Source organism: Anopheles coustani, chromosome 2, assembly GCF_943734705.1.
Source record: "Anopheles coustani chromosome 2, idAnoCousDA_361_x.2, whole genome shotgun sequence".
In the NCBI taxonomy this organism is placed as follows: Eukaryota; Metazoa; Arthropoda; class Insecta; order Diptera; family Culicidae; genus Anopheles; species Anopheles coustani.
In genome coordinates, this window is record NC_071289.1 from 20,636,828 (window position 1) to 20,656,604 (window position 19,777).

General features: G+C 44.6%; 1 protein-coding gene across 1 annotated transcript in view; it reads left to right on the forward strand.

Moving 5' to 3' along the window:
* The first annotated feature begins 223 nt into the window (after positions 1–223).
* Positions 224–19,777, forward strand: part of LOC131262596 (GTPase-activating protein CdGAPr) — an 82,326-nt gene continuing 62,772 nt past the window's right edge. Inside the window, exons 1-2 of the mRNA XM_058264639.1 lie at positions 224–346; positions 1,145–1,704. The gene's annotated coding sequence lies outside the window, so the exon portion shown is untranslated. The remainder of the gene's footprint in view (positions 347–1,144; positions 1,705–19,777) is intronic.

The following is a 19,777-nucleotide window of genomic DNA, read 5'->3' on the forward strand; positions in this document are numbered from 1 at the left end:
ATTCTCTCCCGAATTTTGAGAAATCCGGGCGAAATATGCTCACGACCTCTGCGCACCGGGTCTTGTTCTAGCAAATGACCTCTAAACGCTGAACCGGTAAACCGGTTCGGGCGAAACGTTGTTTCTGTACACTCACGCGACACAGTGCGCGAGAGGAAATTGTCCTCTCTTCTCTCGACAAGAGCTGGTAGAAGCTACTTTACTCGCAGGTCAGTCCGGTTTTTGTCGTTCGTGGTGCAAGTTGTGTAAATATTTTCGAAATGGTCAGAAAACTGTAAACTTTGTGTTGGCGTTAGGAATTCAGCTGAACGGCGAAGACGTCCCGAAACTCGACACAGAAACGGCGGTAGGTGTGTGCAGAGCAGTGAAGAAAATGTAGTTTCTCGTTGGAAATGCGCTTTGCTGTGGCGTTAGTGTTTATTTCAGCGTTGCAACAACGCCACCACCAGAATTCGGCGATTGCGAGTCTCAGCGAGTTTTCCATTTTCCCAAATATAGCGTGCATTATCCGTTGCCAGTATTGCATTTTGAGAAAACTCACCTCCGCATCTCGTCAAATTCGGCTTCAGTTTCCATCTTATTCCTCATTTTAATACAAATGATTGAAATTTTCTTCGTAGATTTTGACAAGTAAATTTATAAATCCTAGGTAACCAGCTATCTTTCGTATTCACTTTTTCTCCCTCTCCGGCTTACGAATTTCGAGTGATTCCGGGACATTCGAGAGCATGTGTGTGTGCGCGAGCGTGCGTGTGTTATTTTATGTTGAAGATTCTTCAGTGACGGAAGAATCCTGGTGTGTTTTGGTCGATGCTTCGAGCATCGGAGTTTCACTTCAACTGCACCGAGAAAAGTTCAATGAAAACCGATCCCTCTCTCGGAAATTATGTATTGCGGTGCCTTCTTTGCGCCTGTGTATGTGATAATTGTTGGTGTGCTGCTCGGGCGAGGTCGTGTGCATCTTTCTGAAGATATTGTACACGGCATGCCCAATTTTAGAAGAACATGATTGTTCTCCACCAACACTCCAATACATCCCTTGAAAACCCATCAGTATCCTTTTGTAAATGATCGCAAAACTAACAATCCTACATCTTAGTAGACTGGAATATCAAGAGATCTAATCATAACTTCCTATTTTCAGCATCCGCGGTGTGTGAATCCAGTGCATTTGGTTAAATTCCGTGATATTTGGTAAAAAGTTTGGAATTTTATTTTCTCCGTGTTGTGCATTTTGTGAGTGATGTTTGCCAATGTGGGAGCGTGAAGAAAACCCCAACGAAACAACAACAACAACAAATTATCCTGGGTGGGTCCGCCTCTGCATCCATCGAAGGTGACGGGGGCGGTGTGTGGAATGCGGCGCGAGTGAAGCGAGTGTCACGGGGGGGGAAAAAGGGAAAACGTGAAAATTTGTGTCCATCCTACTCCGTGGTGTGGCTCGCGGATTGTGCGTGTTGGTGCGAAAGCGGGCAGCGGGAAAATCTGCCGCCTACTCTCTTGGGAAAAGTGCTTGTCGGATTTCAGATGTCTGGATATTTTTAGCGCGCATGGAGTGAACGAAAGCATTTCCGCGCACCGAAAATAGTTTAGTTCGCGAATATTTTTGCTACCCACCCACCTCGTCAAGTGGAACACTCCATCGTTCAAGAGGCGATCTCTTTGGCGAAGAGGATTAGCAAGCAACCAGCTGGATCAGAAAAGGTAAGTGGTCTCGAGATTAGATTCGCCCTTTTAACGGTACGATTGTTGTGGTGGTACGACACTAACAACAGATGTTCGTTGATCGTCCTTTCGGGCGAATGGCTCTCTTGCAGGTCCTTCATACGTGACTCCATTGAATGCTTTTCTCTATTTTCCATACACTGAGAACGAGCCTCATCTTCCTCTCTTCTTTGGGAAAATGCTCGCAACCGCGGATCCTGCGGCACCAATACATGCTTGGCCCGTTCGGGTCAAAGGTTACCGCTTCGGTCGTCAGCATACTTGCCGAGGAATTCGGCACCGTTCTCTTTGAACGTGCAATTTTCCTTGTTTTGGGAAAAATATTTTGAATCTCCTCCAATTTGACCCGAAGCAAATCCAAGCCGTTCAAAATGTATCAAAACAATGTTCGATTGAAGTTCAACCACACACGCACACGCAACTGAAGCAACCATTAATCAGACAATCATAAAACTCCAGTTGACCTCATTCGAGACCGATTGATCTCCTAATCTACCGCCCGTTTCCATGCTTCGAGGAATTAGCTCTTTACCGCATAAGCAACCATCAATCATGAAATTCTTCGATCATGTATTATGCTGCCCCTCCTGGAAATTACCCCCCGGCTCGGCTTTCCCTATCAGCCGTTGAAGAAGGACGAAGCAATCACTCTAATTTATTGCTTCCAAGCAACCAAGAGCCTTTCCTTTCTGGACCGCAATTGGTAAAATCCGATTCCGGTTCTATCACCGGTGACACACTTGCATGGCATGAACGGGAAAAAACATTGGCAGAAATGGGACACCAAGCGGAAGGCACAAATCCTTTTTGGTCCGATAACCTTTGACACATCTTGTGCCTCCCGGGCTATGTCTTGTCTTGTCTTGGGATGTTGTCGTCCACGATTCGCTTATCACTCGCTAAGAAGTGTGAATTGAGGGGCTAATTGGGGTGGAATTTGTCTGCCAAGGGGTGGTCTACCACCAAGGGTAACTTTCAGGCTTCGGAAAAGTCGTCCTGGTTGGTTTTGAAACTGTGTTGTTCCCTACTCTTAATTTTTTAATACTTTCTGTTTCACCTCTCTACGTTTGAGATTAATATACAGCTATTTGTATTGCTAAGATAATTTTATATAATAATAATAACTGTTACCCATATATGTAGATTTCTCCATTTAATGTTGTTGAAAATGGTAGTATGTTTTTGTAAGTGATAAAAATTATGATTTTATCTAGAAATTAAAAAATCACACGAACTTTTTTGCTGAAGCACAATTTTTGCTGTTGTTTTATCTTCACTTTTTTCAAAGTGTTTTTTTCGGCTTTCGAATTTGTTATCAAACGGTATTGTTTGCACTTGTTTGTTTTCGTCTAAAGTTGAAGTAAAATCATGTACGAACAAAACAAAATATCTTTTTTTTTATGTTTGTTATTTCAAACTCTCAAGTCGTGGAACAATTTTCGTGATCATCCCATAATTCAACCTTCACATGAATGCAAAAATGCTTTCCAAGGTTGGGAAATTGCTTGACTCAAGCTTTGCACCCCTCTGCAGTTTGATGGAAGATAATTTTTGAGTCTAAATATTTTGGATGAGTAAATTCCTTTTGCTGCTACCGCAAACTTGTGAGATATTTATTTACCATTTGTTCCTGTCTCGGCTGGAGTCCATCGCACCAAAACGCTAATTAGTTGCTCAACAAACACACACACACACCAGGCCGAACAGGTGAGCAATTAACGTGACTAATTAGTTCGACGGGGGCACGCGATTCGCATAGAGTGGCCAAGACCGGGAGGAAAGCAAAAATAAATTTGCTTCACGAAAGTCCGATGCCGTAAAAGCTGCCCCAAGCAGCTTTGTGCTGCGGGAGAAATATTATTAAAATCCAGTTCTGCACCGTTTGTTTGTTTTTTTTTTCTCTCTTTCATTTCATTCCACAGTACGGAAGCTGATAGGAAGCTCCAGGGTTTCGGAACATATAAAAAGGAAAGAATCCGGATTGCAAAACCCGTCCTGAAAATTCCCCCATGCAATTCAATAACGTATTACGAGCGTATTATCGAACGCGCGCAATATCGACGGATTTTTTGCGTTTTCTGCAAGTCAGTCCGCCGCACGCTGTTGAATAAGGGGATTGCATAAGGAAATAATTGCTGGATAAGTTATGGTAATGATCGTTACCCTTTGCTGCTCATTTGACCAGCAGAGCTTCGGAGGATGCACCGATTGGGAGCAGGATGTATCTTTACCTTTGCCGAAGCGTTCGAGGCTGTTTAACGGAAGCACTTTGAATACCATCGCCCCCGGTTGGCCTTTTAAAAATGGTCGCAATGAAAAGACAAATACCTCTATAAAATGTGCAGAAAGATGAGCAATTTAATATCTTTTAATGGAGGGCCTTTTCTCCCCACCCGCTTGGGTTGGGTCGGTCTTGGCGCTTCCGTGTCCGGCTTAACCCGTCGATCGCGAAGGCAAAACGGAGTAAAAGACGACTGCCCTGACGCCTTTTTGCCTGCGCATTATTGCGCCAACCTGCGCGTAATTAAATAGTGTCCACCGCGTGCGGCCCGGGGTCTTCTATCTATCCCGTCCGCGATAGGGGCCCCGAACGAAGCGTTGGGCACGTCCGAGCTGCGGGGCACGGCGCAGCACGAGAGCATAATAATCATCCACCACCCCACAACTTTTCACCTTCCCCCAGCAAAGACTGGACACTCACGACCCACGGCGTCCACGACGACGACGACGACGCCCGGTGCTGGCGATTTATTTCCGCGACAAAAGCATTTATTATGGTGACATTTTTCCCGACTTTGGTGCGGATGCGTGTGCTCGAAAGGCATTTGCGATTCGCTTTCCCGAGCCTTGGTGGTGCTTCTCCCAAGAATAAGTTCCGTTTGGATGGAAGGGCGATTTCGTTGGCATTTCTCGTGGGCCGCGAAAAGAATCGATGCCTATGTCGAGCTTATTACAATCTGGACTGGGCTTTCTTGTTGCGTCCCCCTCCCTTAACCAACCACCTCGCAGTAGGTATGGAAAAATAGCTAAGTAAGTCCCTCGTCTTTTCCACCGCCCACAACCCACCTGGCAAATGCGAATAGCGATGATTATTATTAATGGGTTTGCAATTTTGCTGCTATCTTCGCTGCACTTAGCCTTTCCTTCTACGGCGGGGCAATTGCTGTGTTATTTTTTTTTTCATTTAATTTAATTTTTATCATCCAGCCCAGAATGCGCTCAGAATGGGCACGTGATTTAAAAGATTCCTGTTCAAATTGATTTCCCTGTGGGAAGTTATCTTGGCAACACATTTTCTGCCATTCCTACCAGCCCGTTGTTTAATGACGGCTATTCCCATGGGGTTAAAGTTGGGAAGGAAAGCTTACGCTTGGCTTTTTAGTGACTGTGATGCGTTAAATATTGTTGATGCACCTGGATGTCATAACGATCATCCATCATATCCCGGCGGAACAAAAGTGAAAGGTGCTAAAAGCTTATTGCATCTGTCTAGGGGTTGTTTATGTATACGTTGGATATTGGGATTTTGGAACAGTTTGAAACTTCTATTTATTGAAAATTTCCTCCCGTTTTCCCGTTGGTTTTACTTTTCATTTTCTTACGGATGCGAATGCCCGGCTTGCACGTTGCTCGGATGCATATGACGACATCCGCTCCACACGCACATTGCCGTCACAAAACGGACATGTTTCCTTGGCATGGCGACGTGCTCCCTATACCCCCGGGGGTTCGTGAGCGTCGTGTGTGTATGTAATTTTTTTTGTTAGTGCCCACGGCTTGCACCGGTTCGATTATGCAACGCCAGCAGCGTAGGGTTTTTTTGTTTTGGGGAGGGTCGTTTTGTTTTAAATATTGCTACTGGTTGTGCGTTACATTGCATCCGCCGTTGCATCGAGGTAACTGGAGAGCGGAGTGTTGTGGTGTATGCAAATTGTGCGTAACAATGGAAAGTGCATCCCTCGAAATATGGGGAGAGGCTCGTAACGAATCATTCGATCGCAAGCTCGCAAGGTGAAAGCGAACGGCTCGAAATGATCTGCGGGAGCTGGATGCAAATTTGTCGAAAGTTGTGCAAGATAGTTTGCAACCGAAATGAGCGGGAAGTTGGCAAGAAACGCTCCCATCTGTACAGTGTTACGAAGCGATAGAGCCGACGCAAAACCACCACTCAGCCAACCTAATTGGTACTTGAGCGATGATGTCGATTCGGTCGGGGAGAGTGTGTGGACCCTTTATCAGTCGGACAGGGCAGAAGGCTGTCCAGCGTCCGTGTCAAGTGGGGGTTTAACTTCTTTTTAACCAGCAACCCAGCCCCGAGTGACGTGTGCAAAAAGGTGCATCTTTCTCCTATTGCCGGTTTGCTGTACGAGTTGGCACGAGTTGCAGAATCTGCAACATGTTTTCCTCCCGGACACCACCAAGGTGCTCGCCAAGGTTTCTAACGAGTACTCCACTGGGAGGACATGACGAATGGGTTCGTTGGAGGAAGAGGAATACCGAGAACCCACCACCGAGCCAGATGTCTTCGGCCTACGTAATTTGCAGTCCCATCGCTTGACAGTGTGCTGGAGAAACCTGCCAGCTCTGGACTCCGGAAGCGACAGAGCGAGTACCCTTGGCAAAGGGTTATTGATGGCCATAGGACACAGCTTCTTTCTGCGAACCCTGCGCCGTCTTGTTACCGTTACTTCAGATGTACGGAACATGCTGCAATCGCAATGGTATCTGCATTATGTCATTTTGAAATATTTGTCAGTCGTTGATTTATACTGCAAATCGTATCGTATCGGAGAACACCTGACCAGCACTCGGGAGCAGGTGAGGACTAATATCTAGTGAAGTTCGTACTGAGTAATAATGAGTGATTGAGTTGAATCTTACTACTGAATGATTGATTTAAATCCTAACGAATAATTTCTGTCGCTCCTTTATGATTCGAATCTCAGAAGTGTGAATGAGTGAGTCAAAGAGTTGACGACTTGCAACTATAGAGATTCGAATCCCAAGTAAGCATTCGAATTCCAAATAAGGATTCGAAACACAAAAGTGAGTAAAAGAGTTGATTCGAAGCTCTAATAGCGATTAGAATCCCAAACTGGGACTTAATATACGAACGAACGATACGAATGTATGAGCACACATACAGTTTGGGATTCGTATCCCTATTTAAAATTCGAATTCCAGTTAGGGATTCGACTCTGTGATGGCGACTAGCAACTCTTTTACTCACTATTGGGATTCGAATCCTTATTTGGGACTCGAATCTCTATCACGACTAGCAACTCTTCTACTCACTGATTCACTCTTTTGGGATTTGAGTCCCTATTAAGCATTCAAATCTTCTCGACGACTAATAAATCATTTTACACGATTAAAATCACAAAAAGTGACTTTATGTTTCGAATCATCGTGATGATTAGTCACTCTGATTAAAATCTTTGAAAATATTTGTTATACTCATCACTACTAATATCGATGCAGCATGTGGAGGAATTTCATGTGGGACTTAATCGTACGTTTGATTTAAATACCACTTTTGTAGGGAAAAAAAACCTTGAAAGCATGAAATACCCTCGACGGCTTACATAATTTGACTAATTCTAAACGGTCTTGATGCCCATTTGAACGCCGATTATATTCATCCTTGTTGAATCGGTGCCGCTTAAGTTTTCGGCACAAGATTTATTGGAAAAGTCCGGCTGGGTGCTCAAGTGCTGCCTTGTTGTACATTCTTTTCTTCACACTTTATTAGCTGACATTTTCCGGCGATTAGAAATCGTTTTGTGGATAAATTTTGAATCAAGAATCTCCTCGTACCGAATTGTCGTTCGTTTGCGTGGCGTGCCCTTCATAAATTCAACTAATCGAAAGGTTTCACCGGCAACACGTCCCCATTCTCGGCCATATATCGATGTCTGCTACCGAGGTCTGGCTGTTGGACCATTAGATCGCTGGCCAAGAGCGGAGGTTCAACACCACCAACGACCCGGCCGACGGTGAGAGAAAACATAAATAAATAAACGCTGCATAAAACAAAGCACTGTTGGGTTTGTTCCCCGTGTGTTCACGGTCGAACGGTCTGTTTCTTCGCCTCGAAACCGAACAGCAGCAGCAGAAGCATCAGGGACCGAACCTGGTTGAAAGCTGAGAAAAAATAACCTACACCTAGGCCGCCGCCATCGCTGATAGGATCTACGATGATTTTGACCCCTTTTTTTTAACTCCTCGATGCTGTGCACCACGAGCCAACAACCTCCCAGCATCTGCATCTTCCGCCCGTTCGCATAAGCATATTCTGATTCTCGATCGTTTTTTTTTTTTGGTTTTGTTTTCCGTCCTCGTCTATGTTGTTATTTTTTCCCCTCGAGCGGCGAGTTCTCAACCTCACACCGGTGTGGTGTGCTGAAAAATGGTTCGGTTTTTTTCCTGTGTTTTCCCGTTGTCTACGATGTTGTTGCGCCTACCTATATGCTGTTGCGGCATCAGTTTTTTGGGAGAGTTTTATGTTGCATGGGACCAGGGCGGCCAGTTTGCCTGAAACTAATAATAATAATAAAAGAAACAACTACATCCTTCCCCGATGAAAGATGATCCCTACGAATTTCGGGGTTCAGTAGGGTTTTTTCCGTTCCCCACCGCACCCTTTCGTGTGTGCTGTTTGGGTAATGTTGATATAAATTTGTACCGCTTGAATTGAAACCCTTTAGTTTTCCTCCTCGCACAGTGCACCTTGAGCCGGTGGTTCCTCCAAGCCAAGGGCTCAGGACAGGCGATTCCAAATACCACCGAAGCAACGAACGTAACGTGAAGCTGTTGAATTGAATTCTCACTCGATCAGTGTCGGAAAATTATCTCCCATCGTTCCGTCAGCCAGCGGATTTTTCCGCGCCAAGGTGACACCGTGTTTTAAGATACGAATCGATGGATGGATGGATGGGTCGATGTGTCGTAGGAATGGCAATAAAGATAAAGACGCGACGATCCTTCGGAGTATCATTGACAGCTTAAGAATTTGATATCGTTCGATCGTTTGTGGTGTGTGTCAATTTCTTGGGGTGACAGTCGATGTCTTACGTGGGAGAGGAGGAGGGGGTTTCAGGGATTAATGTATCGAAAGGAACGCATCTGCACCAGGGAGTTCAACGAAACACAGGCCAACTCCATTTTGATTCGCATCCATCGATTCGCGAATGGTGTAAATGTGCATAGTGATCTGTCGTTTCCCCCCGGTTTGCTAAACGAGGAGCTTTTAAGCGGATTTGCATGTCGCTGGCGAGATGGTTGATACTGCGATGGTGCACCCTCGAGAGGCCAGAGTTAAGCGCAATTTAGCCTCATTGCCATTGGAAATCCTTAGCCTCGGGTTTCGTGGTCCATCAGCGTTCTACACAACAAGAGAGGTCCACGCCTTCAATGCACTTGATTGAGTCCAAGTTGGCAGTCGGTACGTCGAATTTATTAATTCCGTTGCGTCATCCTCCCCACTCGGATCGTCCTCTCTTCAATGAAAACTGTCTTCCATGCTGGTCGTCTCTCGTTTGGGCGGATCACAGACTTCGGTGCGTGTCTGTTCATTTAATCAAGCAGCTCGATCGAGTCTTCCTCGCAGCTCGGTGGGTAGAGATCCTGCTGAGAGGGAAGCCAACCCCATCCCCGGATGAGCATCACCTTTCGATCGTGTAGCGGGCGTTAATGAGCTCGGTTAGATGCAGCTCACGTCAACGGCGTCATCAATCCCGCCGGGCGTCTTTATGCTAATATCGAGCTAATATGCGCGTGTGCCGATCGTTCGGAGATCGTTCTCGTTGTCTGTGGCTGCCTGTGGATTTTATATTTTTGAATAAAACTGATCGTATACACACAGACAGCGGTGGGTGGGGTGTGATGCTGCTCATAATGCAAAAAAAATATCACTCCTTGGAAGATCTCTAATCTGCCAGCTCCCTTTCTCATCCTATTTATGTGAAGCGAGGTTGTGCCTTTTCCGTCGTGGTGGATGTTTGAGACGAAAAATTAATTCAATGTTAGCCCAAGTTCACGATCATCACGAAAAAGGCAAATGTGTGGCGTGAGTAGAAGCAGTGGGTAGACATATTTTAATTCAGACACATGCCCCTCCACCTGCCACCCGCGTTCGTTTGGTGCTTTTTTTTCAGTGTGTTATTCACCCGTTTCACGAGATCACCACCCATACAATGTCGCTTCTTTCCGCACGCTTCCCTCGCGGCCACCACTTATCATTACCATGACCTAAAACTATTAGACAAATCGCGATGCGAACATGTTTGGGTTTTTATTCTGCGACTGATGGTATTTTTTTTTTGTATCCGTGTGTTTGTGTTTGTTTGCTTCCTAGGTTTAGAAGACTTGTTTCGATCGCGTGCATGACTCCCGGGACGTGGAAGATCAGGAGGTTCGGGTGTTGGTAGCATTGCGGACCAATTATGTACATGAGCGCAACTTGTAGGAAAAATCGAAAGCCATAACCATAAAATTGGACAAAATATGACTAAACAAACCACCCGTCGCAATGCTTCTCGCCCTCTCCGGACCTGCGAGCGAGTTTCGTTCCTGCATAACTATCAACTGGGTCTCTCGCCCAGACATCGAGACAAACGATGCTGCCTTTCTTTGGCCTCGAAAGTTTGCTCGGCCACGGAATAAACCGGCGTGCGGCGATGACTGAAAACGCGAGGCCTTTTCGAAAAGTTGGTGCTGCCGATCGTAAATTCAGTTTGCTCGGTAAACACGCAATAGTTAAACGTTGTTTTCCCGGTTGTGTGCTGCTTCTCCTCCGTTTGGTTGTTCGACCAAGTTCAAGTTTGTCGCCGCAGTAGCAAAACTAATGGAGCGGTTATGTGATAACTTTCGTCAGTGGAAACCTGACTCTGCTCAATGTTGCTTGCGAGATGTTGTGGTTAATTCGAGATTCGGTCTATTTGGTTTCAACGTGTTCAATTCGATCCTACCGACAAATCGTTGGGCGAGAGAGGAACGGGTTCGAGGAAGCGAACATAAACGAACGTAACATTCATTGCGTGACAATGTAGTGAAGAAACGGGAATAGAACGCACCATCAACGCACCCGCACCGTGCGTCTTCCGATCCGACGCCCGTGAAAACAATTAGCGAAAGGATAATGTATGTTCACGCAAAAATATGCGCTTCTAAAACGTTCGGCACCTCGCGCTCGCGGGGGACCTCCAAGGGTCGATAAATCTTGGTGTAATTTAGTGGGCACAAGGCTTGAAATAGGCGAAGGTAGGCGTATAGCAACCTGCCGCTGAAGAGGAGGAGAAGCAGTTTTGGCGTCACTAATGAGTCCGGTGAGGGTTTATCGTTCGGCAATTAGCAGCATGCTATTTCTTCCCATTTTTGGGTCGCCGTGTTCTAAAGGTTGTTTTAGGCCGTCGACAAAATTGTAACTCATAGTCTTCAGGGCTTATCCCCCTATACGCACCTGCGGAAAGGTGCTTAGAAGCGAAAAGGGAAAAATCGCGAAGCAAAATTGAAGTTAATTAAGACACTCTCGGGCATGGTCAAGTGAACATCCTGAGTCAGTTTTTCGTTTTTTGACGTCAATTGATTATTTTCCGTTCTTCACGTAAAGAACGATTAGACGAATTGAAAGCATTCCAAACAGGCGAGTTTTATGAGGTGTGTGCACAATAAAATCAACCAAAAATATGGTTTAATAAATTATGAATACCTCTGGATAGTTTGGTTTGAAAAATTTGCTCACTTGTTCTTGGTATCGATTTGATACTAACATTTGATTGGTTATTTGATTTCCCCATACCTTGCACCTTTTGGTAGAGGTTTGAGTGATGGGCGTCTAATTTGTGTTCAATTTGATGCTCGAAAGTCTCAAGCATAATTAAAGCGTATTACCCAGTCGTCCAGCCGATCGCGGGATCGCACTTGAAATGAGTAGGATAATTAACGCCGATTACGCGCCGGTTATGTTTTAATGCGCTGGAATAAAATTAGCATGATGATTAATTTTCACCCCGCGGCTACTGGGAAGCAAACTGAAGATACATAGTCTCAAATTATCTCTGCCAGACTGAAATTACTCGCCGATAGTAGGTAGGTAGGTAGGTATGTTTTTCCTACCACCCGCCAGCTAAAACCCCCCGAAGGGGCTCAGGCTTCTCCGGCGTGGAGGTGTTTTTATGGCCACGAATTCTGACCGGCCGTGTAGCCCGCTCCCAGCGGGCATTCCAGCAGGTTGCAGGTGCTCGCGAATGTTGTGCTGTGTGCGTAAAGTTTCGCGGTGTGGAAGCGGTTGGTGGAGAAATGTTTGGAGCGGAGTGTGGTCTGGCAGGGTGTGGAGCGCGATGGATTACGAAATACCAAGCACATGCTTTTCGTTTTCCTTACCAGTTTGGCGAAGAAATCCGTAACAAGTTCCGTAGGTTGCTGGGGAGGTTTGAAATTAAATGTCTTCGGTCGTAACATTACGCTCATTATTAGGGAAATGAATTTGTGTTTAAATATCTGTGTAAAACAGAGTTTCTGTTGAAATAAACGATTCGCTTATGGTTGTGCTTCTACTCCAGATTTCCCACAAAAAGGGATCGAGTAAAGCCATAAAACATCCAACCATGTCCAGTTTTGCTTGGATGCAAAGTTTTCGCTAATTTCAGCAACAAAAACCGTCAACAAAGCGAAGAACAAATTCGTGTGACGGTCTTGTTTCGCGTCCCATTTCCCAATCCAACCGAAACCCGGAGCCAGAAAGTATGTTTCATGAAATGAAAAGGAATGGCGGTCTCGGGACGATCGTCGTCCTGGTGAGGATGTACTTGAGGCATCTTCAAATTCTCCCTCAAGGATGAAATGTAGGTCACCCCACACAAGCAGACCCGGAAGGGTTGGGTTGTGGTTTTTGGCATGCTGAGGAGAGGGATTAGCTGGCAAAGTTTTTCCCGCGTCGAAAATGTGGCTTCGCCCATGGTTTGAAGATGTTCGGTGTCCTTTCGGTTTTTGGTGTGTGTATTTTGGTCCGCGCAAAGTTTGCACAACTCCTCGGGGCGTTCCCGCGGATGACGTCATGGTTTATGTTGTGCAGATCAAATCCGCGAAAAGGTTCTTCTCGAATTGATTTTAAAGTATGACCATAACTAAATTGAACCAAGGAAAGCGCGCTACTGTAGCGCCTCTAGCGGCGTCAGCCAGAAACTAATATTTTTAGTAGAATCAGTAAATAGTAACAATGAAGTTGTGAAAGTTTCAGACCTGTACTATTTTTTTTCGCGAAATGCCGAATAATGGAAATTGATCGACCGAAAATAGCTCCGCACAAATCACTGGAGCGCCGGTGGACAGATTGACAAGGCCTGGAATCCATAATAAAAGCAAAGAAAAATTAAAAGTATTTTTCTTTTGCACAGTTATACATAAGGTTAGTTTTAAAAATAGGTTTTTACTATTTACATGTTCCCTGTTCCTATAAACTCACATGAAGTATTTTGCTGATTTTTCGACCTGCCATTATTCCAAGGTGGTCTTGGAGTGGTACTGGACCAATAAGATCCACTTGGTACCAAAACCAAATTTCCCAGAGTTTCACCCCATCGAAAAACTCTGGGCAATCACAAAACTTCATTTTAGACGAAGTGTTGGAACAGTTAGAGATGTTCTTGGCAAGAAGAAGTGAACGGACGTTGCGAAAACGGTGTCCCTTTCCACGATACGAGCGCTAATGCAGGAACCAAAACACATAATACGTGAATTTATAAGAACAGTGAACACTAGAATACTAAAAACCTATTTTTATAACAATCGTTATGCATAATTGTACAAAAGAAAAATACTTGTCATTTTTATTGTTTTTTTTTTATGGGTTCCCGGCTTATTTAATTTGCTCAATTGCCTTGGTTTTCCAGTTATTTGTGCGGAGCTATTTTTGGTCGATCAATTTCCATTATACGGCATTTAGCGAAAAAAAATAGTACAGGTCTGAAACTTTCACAACTTCATTGTTATTGTTTACTAATACTACTAAAAATATTAGTTTCCGGCTGACGCCACTAGAGGCGCCACAGTAGCGCGCTTTCTTTGGTTCAATTTAGTTATGGTCATACTTTACAACACATTTTGTTCATTAGATCTTACAATCGTTTAATTGTTTTTCATTACTTCGAGGTTCAAGTGATGATTTACATACATTTTATATTGAAAAGGTTTCTTCTGGTTGGATAAAGTATCTTGCATAATTCTCCTAAATGTTGCTATATTTTTGCGTTCGAGTGCACGCCGTCGAAATTTGCGAACTTGTTGAACCCCTGCCTTCTTCCACCGGTTTGCTCATGGCGTTTTTGAAACTACCGAAACACACGTTGTCTAGCTGCAGCAAAAACATCGCGTGCTTCAGAGTTCATTCGCGCGTCTCCGTGGTGCGCATTGGCGCGTTACGCATCGCTGCCTCCTCTCAGGTCGTTCGCACGCCTAGAACAACGGTGGCAGTGTACTTGGGTGTTTGTGTGTGTGCACGTCTGTGTGCAGGGAAATTACTCATCGTCGGTACGGTTGGGTCGGTACGTGGTTTTTATCACCAGTATTCCATCGGGACGTTGAAATCCCTCGAAGGGGGTTAAATGTTTTTCGGAGCCAACTTTTGAATCGCTAGCTACCAATTCTGGAAGCCTAAGAAAACTTACCGACGTATGTGCTATTTATCGCTTGCTGGCGTTTTTGTTCAGGACATTTAATTCCTTACAGTCCGCAGTCCAGAAGCACAATGGAAGTCCGCGTTGTTGCGCGTTACGGACTGTTGAGTTTGTTATTGGGTTTTTTGTGGTTTGGTTGATTGTCCTATCGCCGATTCGATTGTTTTATGCAAAGCCCGTGTATTATTGTCGTCGCCATACGAAAGAAAATGTGGAAAACTAGCAGTAAACAAGAAATCGGACGAATGGGGACTTTGGAATACTTCTTGTACCATGGGAAATCTTGTTTTAAAATCTGTGGTTTTAAGTTGTTCGATAAGCTGGTCGCTTTCTAGCGATTGCTGTTTTTTTTATAAACGTGTTGTTTCTCTGTTATTGTGTGAACAAAAACACCGTTTTTCTGTTGAATAACGTGAGTTACATTTCACTTCGTGACCAGATATACACGGCACCATCCGCAGCATGTGGTCATAAAGTAAATAAGTTATCTGGAAAGGGTTGCGTTATCGTTTACCTGCATCATCTACCTAAGTTTTTTGCCGATAACCACAGCACTTCCATTTGATTTTCCAATACACTGCGTCCCAAAATGATAGCCTCACCCAGTTTTTTCGCTCATATGCTATTTTAAATGATCGCAAGGTAAAATAAACGACAGAAACATATTCCTTAATCTAAAATAAATGTGTTTCACTTCTGATTTATCAGAAAAAAAAAATAAATTATAACATTTTGGTCAAAAATTTAAAAAATGGAGTGTCCCATAATGATAGCCTCACTTCAAAAATCATTCAAGTTAACAAAGCAACCCAGTTCCTAGCTACGTTATCAGTTGCCAAAAGTAATTTTTAAGTTCTCTTACTTTAATTTGTAATTTAATTTGAATATTGGAAGCAGAAAACAACTCTACGAACGAGAAAAAAGTCAAATTGATGCTTATCGCTTTAATGGCAAGTCAAATCATGAAATTGTTGTGCTAATAAATAGATTCACAAACGTCATTAACGATTATGTAAAAGATTCCAGTTAATATGGGCTTCAGAAGTCTCCTGGTCGTCTTCAAAATCTTTCCTCGCGTGATAATCGGAGGATTTTTTAAGTTGCTTTCAATGCAACCAAAGGTTGCCATAGGACAAAAAACGATTTCTGGTTGAATGTGCACAAAAATGGTGTGTTGCGAGCTTTGAATTCATGTTCTGATATTGTAAGAGAGTCCATGAAGAAAGTTTCTGGCCTCAAACTTCATCAAAAAGTCGCTAGATTGGAGTTTGCTACAGAACATATGACATGGAAGAATGAGTGGAGAAACGTAAGTTGTCACTTTATAGTCTTGTTCAAATTTTAAATTATTAATTCATGTTAGGTGGATTATATTGATGAAAAAAAGTTAAATATTGATGGATCGGATGGTTACATCCATTACCGGCGAGATTTAAGACGATAGCACGATTTTTCTACCGTCGCAATTTTGAAGGTGAATCAGTCATAATTTGGGCTGCGTTCAGCGGTCTTAGTAGAAGTAAATTGGCCATTATACCAACACGTATGAACAGCGATATGTTTATCGACATCCTGGACAATAATTTAAAGCCTTATCTGGAAAATCACAACACTCAACAGCTCATTTTTTAGCAAGAAAATGCTGCCGTGCACGCAAGCAAGACAACAAGAACTCACCATGCACGATCTAGTATCGAAACAATGTCTTAGCCAGCCGTTTCCCCAGACCTTAATCCAATAGAGAATGTTTGTGGAAGGCTAGTTCAAGAGATTTATGAAGATGGGAGACATTACGAGACCCTAAAGGACCTTAAACTTGCTATCCGAAATGCTTGGCGTTCCTTATCAGTAAATACGTTAGAAAAATTATCGGAGAGCATACCATCAAGCATTTTCCAAGCATAAATCGTAATGGAGAACCAACTGATAACTAAATCATGGCTTTTTAATCCATTTATGCTATTTTTGTTGATAATTCGATCAAAATCCTAAGTGAGGCTATCATTTTGGGACACCACTGATTTTAGTTTTTTGGACCGAAAGGGATTGTTCATTCGTTTTTTTCAACAATATTTACGCAAAGTAGTCGTTTTATACTTACAAATATTTGTGAATTTTTTGGAAAAATTTATATGATCGGTATTCGCCCTGCACAGAAAAAACTAGGTGAGGCTATCATTTTGGGACGCAGTGTAGAAACATCCAGAGGTTTAAATTAGGCATAAACAACGCCCAACTGGTCCCACGCGCGCCGTTTAATCCCTTCCCGGTCATCAATGGCCTGATAAGCTGTTATCAGCATCTAATCAGGCTACCAAACGCCTACCGTTATCGGCAAATATAATTTAGCGAACTGTTTGTTGTACGAGATAAGGTACGAACCTCGTATTTCAACCGGTCTTGTTAGTCACTGGTATTAAAAATAGCAAAAAATGAACGTACCTTCACTCCTCCATTAACCACTCCGCTGTCATGTGATATTGACCTTCGGTGGTTTGATGCATAACTGGCGCGTCGAAACTTCGTCATGGGTATTTCTATGAGTCTATGAGACGCTCACCTACACCACCGGTACCTCTCGCATTTTGCCATTTGCTAATCGCACGAAAATCGATTGGTGGAATTATGGCGATGAGTCATGGAAAAACACTTGCCTCATACGAAGCCTTGATCAGGTTAGATTTATTGCTGTAGCCTTGGACTAAAAATATAGAAGGACCAAAACATGGAATTAAATGTTATTTTAATAGTTACACAGACAGGGTATGAGGTACGTTGCAGTCGAAATTGCAACATCAACCACTATTGTTGCTATCGGTATAAATAATTTATGCTTGCACCTTACCTAAAACAGCATAATGGTTGCCCGATGCAAGCGGACATGTTCGTGTTCCCTTCGGAAAGGGTTCTTCCATCCAACCCCATTTTGGTGTTGTGGTGTCGCACAGCATTGCTATCAGCGAGACAGGTTCCACCGACAGCTGAAGGTTTTGGAAGTGGACATGTGCAAGCAACACCCGTCACCTCCACCCGAACTGTTGATTGAATAGGTGCCGTGGTTATGTTGTGGCATGGTCTTCCAAACCCCGTCATTGGTTGGTTGGCACAACCTTTGTCGACTAGAACCCGACCAAATTGGACAGTTTGTGGTAGTGTTAGGGGTTTGGGAAAACGTTAATATCTACCAGCAATCAAGTGTGGGGTCCTAAGCGGATGGTTTTTCCATCCGCAGAAGGTTTGGTGCATACTTTTTTTCACCACCAACCGACGACATTTTAGTGATAGGAGGGTCGCCACTTCCGGGGTGAACAAACCTTAGGAAGGTAGGCATTTTGTTTTTACCATCGGAAGGGAAAAGGGTAGAACCGCGCCACGCGGACCTATGTTGACCTCAAATTGGGTCAGCGTGAGCATTAGCTCACCGGCAGCGTGGTATGTAGCATGCGACGGATGAAACTAAGCTGTCGCGACGAGGTACATCTATTATGGGCCAACTCTACGTGGGTTAGAGCGTAGCCAAACAGTTGGTTGGAGTATGGTAGATGTTCAATACCGATCCGTTGTTTGTTCGAGCATCCACTTATTTCGTGATCTGGGGCAAATGTCTATGCGAAATGTCTCCCCCCCCCCCATATACTCTTCAGTCAGCCCACGCGAAGCGACGGTACAGTTCGACGTCGTTCCGATCCTCCAATCCGGTGAGATCCGATCGATCGGTCGGATGATTCACATTGATGTCGATGGTCGATGGTGGGTTTGGCTTCGCATGTTGCGGGTGAGTTTCGTTCACCCGCGTCACATTACTCAAAGCGAGAAGCGATGTTGACCAAACGCGTATGTCCAACGCTCGTAATGTTGGTAAATACCGCAGCACGTGGCCTCAGCCCTCTCGGAACGTTCGACGCTACCCGCATATCGCATAACGTGTGCCCCGCCAAACCAATGGCACCCCCTCGTCACGCCGGTCGCTTGTTGTGTCACACCCCATCTTGTGGGTTGGTGAACACTGTCAGCCCTTGTTGGTGGGTTCGACCTCGCCCCCCGGTGTCAGGGCGAGACAACGGTGAACTGATTTGATTACTTCCCAAATTAGCATATTAATACGCCCGGACACACATAGCCACTGGCCCGTGGGGAGTACGCCAGCATACACACACACAGGGGAGCTGTGAAAAATGACCGAGTGCAACGCATTTGTGGAACCGGTTCCGGTCATCCGAACCGTTCCACAGCTCGTGGTCGGGGAAACCTATGGAAATGCCGGAGCCGGAAGACGGACGGAGGGCGGATGCTCACCTGCGAGACGCTGTAGCAGCACCTACAGCGCCATTAGTGGCCGGATTTCGAGGTTTACCAGTCAGGGTCAACCGGATTCCGGTCGGGAGGAACTCAATAGTTTAGGCAAGTGTTGACTACGACACTCATACGTCTTTTGTAGGATCATCCGATAGCCTTTTGGATCGCCATTAATTCGACAGACAACTTAAACAACTCCCAGTTTGGGCCAGAATCTACCATATTCCGTTCGTGCACATTCGTGGGGCTAAGGTTAACGATGTTTTCCCTCCTCCCAGGGTCACTCAGGCCCAAATTTGGATGGAAGAGCAACAGACACAGAGTAGAGTAACTTATGCGGGTTCGCTACCGACGCCACTCTCGGGAGGTGTTGTGTTAGCGACGTTTAATCGAGATAGTGATTGCGTCAAATTGGTTTCGACTTCGAAAGGTAGACAATGATCCAGTTCGAGCACGGCGCAGTACCTTACGCTGGACACGTGATACAATGGGGGGCATAGATAATCAATTTTCCGGTAGATCATGAGCGTATCGTATGCAACTCGTAGGGAACTTACTGGAGTTAGGAGTAGCCAGAGAGATGGAAACAATACTTACCAATCGTGGCAGTGAAACGTAAGGGATGCCCATAGAAGGTCGGAGATTGTTGTGAGACTGGGCTATAAAACTAAGTTCCTAAATCATCCGACATCGGTCCGTTACATGCGAGCCTATAATTATGAGGTTAAGTAGTTTCCCGGTATGGAGGTATATATGTACATATATTTTCGTTTGCCTGCACATGTGTGGCGTACCTTTCGGCACGTTTTTAAAGAGCATCTTTTAGGTCGAACCAATTTTGTGGATCACTTTCTACGCGGTCCCGCCGCGTGTTGCGCTCCTTTCAGCCCATCATCGAATGGAGGTCTGCAGACAATGATTGATTTTCCTTCCAGCACTAATCTCCGTACTATACAGCCCTATCGGCGCCCGGCCTTCGTCTTCAAAGTTGTTTTTTTCTCATTGTGCCAAAATGGCAAAAAAAAACTACGGAAGCCTAGGAAACAACACCACTACTGCCTATTATCACTCCGGAAAAGCTG